Below are 6,574 nucleotides of genomic sequence, written 5' to 3' on the forward strand. Positions count from 1 at the left end.
AATTGAATAGAAAATAGTAGTAATTGCATTAATACTCGAGGTACAGCAGAGCTCCACACCCTTAATCTATGGTGTGTAGAAACTCCACCAGATGCTCCTTACTGGCGTTGAACACCAGTAAGTCCTTCCTCCAGGGTGTGATTTTTCTTCTACTGTTTTTTATTCTATTTTTAACTTTAGTATTTTTTTCGTGACTCCACATGATCATGAACCTAATAAAACATAAAATAATAATAAAAATAAAAATAAAATTAGATAAATAAAAATTGGGTTGCCTCCCAATAAGCGCTTCTTTAATGTCAATAGCTTGACAGTGGGCTCTCATGGAGCCTCACAGGTGATCAGGTCAATGTTGTAGACTCCCAACACCAAACTTAGAGTTTGAATGTGGGGATTCAACACCAAACTTAGAGTTTGATTGTGGGGGCTTTGTTTGACTCTATACTGAGAGAAGCTTTTCATGCTTCTTCTCCATTGTTACAGAAGAACACCCTTGGGTCTTAAACACAAGGTAGTCCCCATTCAATTGAAGGACTAATTCTCCTCTACTAACATCTATTACAGCTCCTGCTGTGGCTAGGAAAGGTCTCTCAAGGATGATGCATTCATCCTCTTCCTTCCTAGTGTCTAAGATTATGAAATCAGCAGGGATGTAAAGGCCTTCAACCTTTACCAACATGTCCTCTACCAATCCATAAGCTTGTCTTACTGACTTGTCTGCCATTTGCATTGAAAATATGGCAGGTTGTACCTCAATGATCCCCAGCTTCTCCATTACGGAGAGTGGCATAAGGTTTATGCTTGACCCCAGGTCACACAGAGCCTTTTCAAAGGTCATGGTGCCTATGGTACAGGGTATTAAGAATTTGCCAGGATCTTGTCCCTTTTGAGGTAAGGTTTGCTGAACCCATGTATCTAGTTCACTGATGAGCAAGGAAGGTTCACCTTCCCAAGTCTCATTACCAAATAACTTGGCATTCAGCTTCATGATAGCTCCTAGATATTGAGCAACTTGCTCTCCAGTTACATCTTCATCCTCTTCAGAGGAAGAATAGTCTTCAGAGCTCATGACTGGCAGAAGGAGGTTTAATGGGATCTCTATGGTCTATATATGAGCCTCAGATTCCCTTGAGTCCTCAATAGGGAACTTCTTCTTGCTTGAGAGACGTCCCATGAGGTATTCCTCATTGGGATTCGCATCCTCTCCTTCCTCTCTAGGTTCGGCCATGTTGATTATATCAATGGCCTTGCACTCTCTTTTTGGATTCTCTTCAGTATTGCTTGGGAGAGTACTAGGAGGAGTTTCAGTGATTTTCTTACTCAGCTGGCCCACTTGTGCCTCCAGATTTCTGATGGAGGACCTAGTTTCACTCATGAAACTTAAAGTGGCCTTAGATAGATCAGAGATTAAATTTGCTAAGTTAGAGGTACTCTGTTCATAATTCTCTGTCTGTTGCTGAGAAGATGATGGATAAGGCTTGATATTGCTACGCCTATTTCTTTCACTATTATTAAAGCCTTATTGACGCTTTTGTTAATCCTTCCATGAGAAATTTGGATGATTTCTCCATGATGAATTATAGGTGTTTCCATAAGGTTCGCCCATGTAATTTACCTCTGCCATTGCAGGGTTCTCAAGATCATAAGCTTCTTCTTCAGAAGATGCCTCTTTAGTACTGTTGGATGCATTTTGCCATCCATTCAGACTTTGAGAAATCATGTTGACTTGCTGAGTCAACATTTTGTTCTGAGCCAATATAGCATTCAAAGCATCAATTTCAAGAACTCCCTTCCTTTGAGGCGTCCCATTATTCACGGAATTCCTTTCAGAAGTGTACATGAACTGGTTATTTGCAACCATGTCAATAAGTTCTTGAGCCTCTGCAGGCGTTTTCTTTAGGTGAATGGATCCACCTATAGAATGGTTCAGTGACATCTTAGAGAACTCAGATAGACCATAATAGAATATATCTATCATGGTCCATTCTGAAAACATGTCAAAAGGACATCTTTTGGTCATCTGCTTGTATCTTTCCCAAGCTTCATAGAGGGATTCACCATCTTTTTGTTTGAAGGTCTGAACATCCACTCTAAGCTTGCTCAGCTTTTGAGGAGGAAAGAATTTAGCCAAGAAGGCCGTGACCAACTTATCCCAGGAGTCCAGGCTATCTTTAGGTTGAGAGTCCAACCATGCTCTAGCTCTGTCTCTTACAGCAAAAGGGAAAAGCATGAGCCTGTAGACTTCAGGATCTACTCCATTAGTCTTAATAGTCTCACAGATCTGTAAGAACTCAGTTAAGAACTGGTAGTGATCTTCTGATGGAAGTCCATGAAACTTGCAGTTCTGTTGCATTAGAGTAACTAATTGTGGTTTTAGCACAAAATTGTTTGCTCCAATGGCAAGAATTGAGATACTTCTTCCATCAAACTTGGAAGTAGGTGCAGTATAATCACCAAGCATCCTCCTTGCATTATTGTTGTTTGGTTTGGCTGCCATCTCCTTTTCTTGTTCAAAAATTTCAGCAAGGTTGTCTCTGGATTGTTGTAATTTAGCTTCTCTTAGTTTCCTCTTCAGAGTCCTTTCAGGTTCTGGATCAACTTCAACAAGAATGCCTTTTTCCTTGTTCCTGCTCATATGAAAGAGAAGAGAACAGAAAAAGAAGAGGAATCATCTATGTCACAGTAAAGAGGTTCCTTATTGTTAGTAGAAAAAGAAATGGAATAAAGAAAGGAGAATCCAAACACAAAGGTGAGGATAGGGGCAGTGATTTGAGATGAAGAGAAGTGTTAGTGAATGAATAAATAAATAGAGTAAGATGAGAGACAGAAGTTTTCGAAAATAATTTTGAAAAGGAGTTAATGATTTTCAAAAATTAAGATAAGAAATAAAATTAAAATTAAAATTTTTAAACCATTAATTAATTAAAAAAAGAATTTTTGAAAAAGAGGGTGGTATTTTCAAAAATTAGAGAGAGAAAAGTTGTCAGGTGATTTTGAAAAAGATAAGAAACAAACAAAAAGTCAAATAGTTAGTTGAAAAAGATTTGAAAATCAAATTTGAAAAGATAAGAAGATAAGAAGATAAGAGGTTAGAAAAGATATTTTAAAATCAAATTTTTGAAAAAAGATAAAATTTTGAAAAAAAAGATATGATTAAAAAGATATGGTTAGAAAAGATTTAATTTTTTTAAAATTAAAATTAATAACTTAACTAATAAGAAACTCAAAGATAAGATTCTAGAATTTAAAGATTGAACCTTTCTTAACAAGAAAGTAACAAACTTCAAATTTTTGAACCAATCACATTACTTGTTAGTTAAGTTTTGAAAATTTTGAAATAAAATTAAGAAAAGATTTTGAAAATAATTTTTGAAATTTTCGAAAATCATGAAAGAAAAATGAAAAAAATTTGAATTTTGAAAAAGTTTTACAAAGATAAGATTTTTCTTTTAAATTTGAAAATTTGACTTGACTTATAAGAACTAACTAATTTTAAAAAATTTTTGACTAAGTCAACCCAAATTTTCAAAATTTTGAGAGAAAAAGGAAAAGATATTTTTTTATTTTTGAATTTTTGATGATGAGAGAAAAAAACACAAATATGACCCAAAACATGAAAATTTTGGATCAAAACCAATGATGCATGCAAGAACACTATGAATGTCAAGATGAACACCAAGAACACTTTGAAGATCATGATGAACATCAAGAACATATTTTTGAAAAATTTTTTATGCAAAGAAAACATGCAAGACACCAAACTTAGAAATCTTTAATGCTTAAACAATATGAATGCAAAGATGCACATGAAAAACAATAAAAGACACAAAACAAGAAAACATCAAGATCAAACAAGAAAACTTATCGAGAACAACTTGAAGATCATGAAGAGCACTATGAATGCATGAATTTTTCGAAAAATGTAAGAACAATATGAATATGCAATTGACACCAAACTTAAAACATGACACAAGACTCAAACAAGAAACACAAAAATATTTTTTATTTTTATAATTTTATTATTTTTTTGGATTTTATTTTATTTTTTTCGAAAACATATAGGAAAAAAGGAAGTAATGAATTCAAAGTCCTCAATCAAAATTCCAGGAATCATACCAGGTTAGTCTAAAGCTTGATGGCCAGCCAAGCTTCAGCATACCATTTTGAAACTCTAGAATTCATTCTTAAAAACTCTGAAGGATTTTTCGAAAATAGAGGGAGAATTTTGAAAAATATTTTTGAAAACTTTTTGAAAGGAAAATAAAAAAGAAAATTACCTAATCTGAGCAACAAGATGAACCGTCAGTTGTCCAAACTCGAACAATTCCTGGTAACGGCGCCAAAAACTTGGTGCACGAAATTGTGATCATCAACAATGGCACCAAAAACTTGGTAGCGCTCTCAAACGTGAATCACACTTAGTCACAACTCCGCACAACTAACCAGCAAGTGCACTGGGTCGTCAAAGTAATACCTTACGTGAGTAAGGGTCGATCCCACGGAGATTGTTGGTATGAAGCAAGCTATGGTCATCTTGTAAATCTCAGTTAGGCGGATAGTAAATGTTATGGTGTTTTCGAATAATAAATAAAGCAGAAAATAAAGATAGAGTTACTCATATAATTAAATGGTGAGAATTTCAGATAAGTGTATGGAGATGCTTGTCCCTGTTGGATCTCTGCTTTCCTACTGCTTTCCTTCAATCCTTCTTATTCCTTTCCATGGCAAGCTGTATGTAGGGCATCACCGTTGTCAATGGCTACAACCCCATCCTCTCAGTGAAAAAGGTCCAAATGCTCTGTCACGGCACGGCTAATCATCTGTCGGTTCTCGATCATGTTGGAATAGAATCCCTTGATTCTTTTGCGTTTGTCATCACGCCCAATATTCGCGAGTTTGAAGCTCGTCACAGTCATTCAATCCCTGAATCCTACTCAGAATACCACAGACAAGGTTTAGACTTTCCGGATTCTCATGAATGCCGCCATCAATCTAGCTTATACCACAAAGATTCTGATTAAGGAATCTAAGAGATATGCGCCCGGTCTAAAGTAGAACGGAAGTGGTTGTCAGTCACGCGTTCATAGGTGAGAATGATGATGAGTTTCACGGATCATCACATTTATCATGTTGAAGTGCAACGAATATCTTAGAACAGGAATAGCTGAATTGAATAGAAAATAGTAGTAATTGCATTAAAACTTTGAGGTACAACAGAGCTCCACACCCTTAATCTATGGTGTGTAGAAACTCCACCGTTGAAAATACATAAGTGATGAAGGTTCAGGCATGGCCGAATGGCCAGCCCCCAAACTTAATCAAAAGACCAAATGGTCAAAAGACTAGACCTAGTACAATAGTTAAAAGTTCTATTTATACTAAACTAGCTACTTGGGTTTACAGAAATAAGTCTAAGAGCAGAAATCCTCTTCCAGGGCCCACTTAGTGTGTGTTTGGGCTGAGCTTGAACTTTACACGAGCTGAGGCTTCTTTTGGAGTTGAACGCCAAGTTGTAACATGTTTTTGGCATTCAACTCTGGTTCGTGACATGTTTCTGGCGTTTGACTCCAGAATGCAGCATGGAACTGGCGTTGAGCACCAGTTTACGTCATCTAATCACGAATAAAGTATAAACTATTATATATTGCTGGAAAGCTCTAGATGTCTACTTTCCAACGCCGTTGAGAGCACGCCATTTGAAGTTCTGTAGCTCCAGAAAATCCATTTCGAGTTCAGGGAGGTCAGATTCCAACAACATCAGCAGTCCTTTGTCAGCCTCCTTATCAGAGTTTTGCTCAGGTCCCTCAATTTCAACCAGAAATTACCTGAAATCATAGAAAAACACACAAACTCATAGTAAAGTCCAGAAATATGAATTTAGCATAAAAACTAATGAAAACATCCCTAAAAGTAGCTAGATTACACTAAAAACTATCTAAAAACAATGCCAAAAAGCGTATAAATTATCCGCTCATCACCCGATCCTCAGTTACTTCGGATCAGTTGCTAGTGGGGATGATGGAGCATTGGATGAACTCCAACCATCCTCTAGCCACAGGCTTATGATCCAGTCTTCTCAATTGAACCGGCTTGCCTTTTGAGTCTCTTTTCCATTGAGCTCCTTCCACACATATGTCCATGAGGACTTGGTCCAACCTTTGATCAAAGTTGACCCTTTTAGTGTAGAGGCGTGCATCTTCTTGCATCATAGACAAATTGAACGCAAACCTTACATTCTCCGGACTGAAATCTAAGCATTTCCCCCAAACCATTGTAAGCCAATTCCTTGGGTTTGGGTTCATGCTTTGATCATGGTTCCTATTGATCCATGCATTGGCATAGAACTCTTGAACTATTAATATTACGAGTTGTTGAATGGGGTTGGTAAGAACTTCCCAACCTCTTCTTTAGATCTCATGTCGGATCTCCGGATACCCATTTTTCTTGAGCATGAAAGGGACCTCGGGGATCACCTTCTTCTTGGCCACAACTTTATAGAAGTGGTCTTGATAGACCTTTGAGATGAATCTCTTCATCTTCCATGACTCGGAGGTGGAAGCTTTTGTCTTCCCTT

General features: G+C 36.8%; 1 non-coding gene across 1 annotated transcript; it reads left to right on the plus strand.

Annotated features, from left to right (window-relative positions):
• Positions 1-1,994: 1,994 nt before the first annotated feature.
• On the plus strand, positions 1,995-2,098 carry LOC130947518 (small nucleolar RNA R71). The gene has a single exon (XR_009072703.1). It is a non-coding gene; the product is annotated as a small nucleolar RNA R71 (small nucleolar RNA).
• Positions 2,099-6,574: the final 4,476 nt, after the last annotated feature.

This window comes from Arachis stenosperma, chromosome 1, assembly GCF_014773155.1.
Source record: "Arachis stenosperma cultivar V10309 chromosome 1, arast.V10309.gnm1.PFL2, whole genome shotgun sequence".
NCBI lineage: Eukaryota > Viridiplantae > Streptophyta > Magnoliopsida > Fabales > Fabaceae > Arachis > Arachis stenosperma.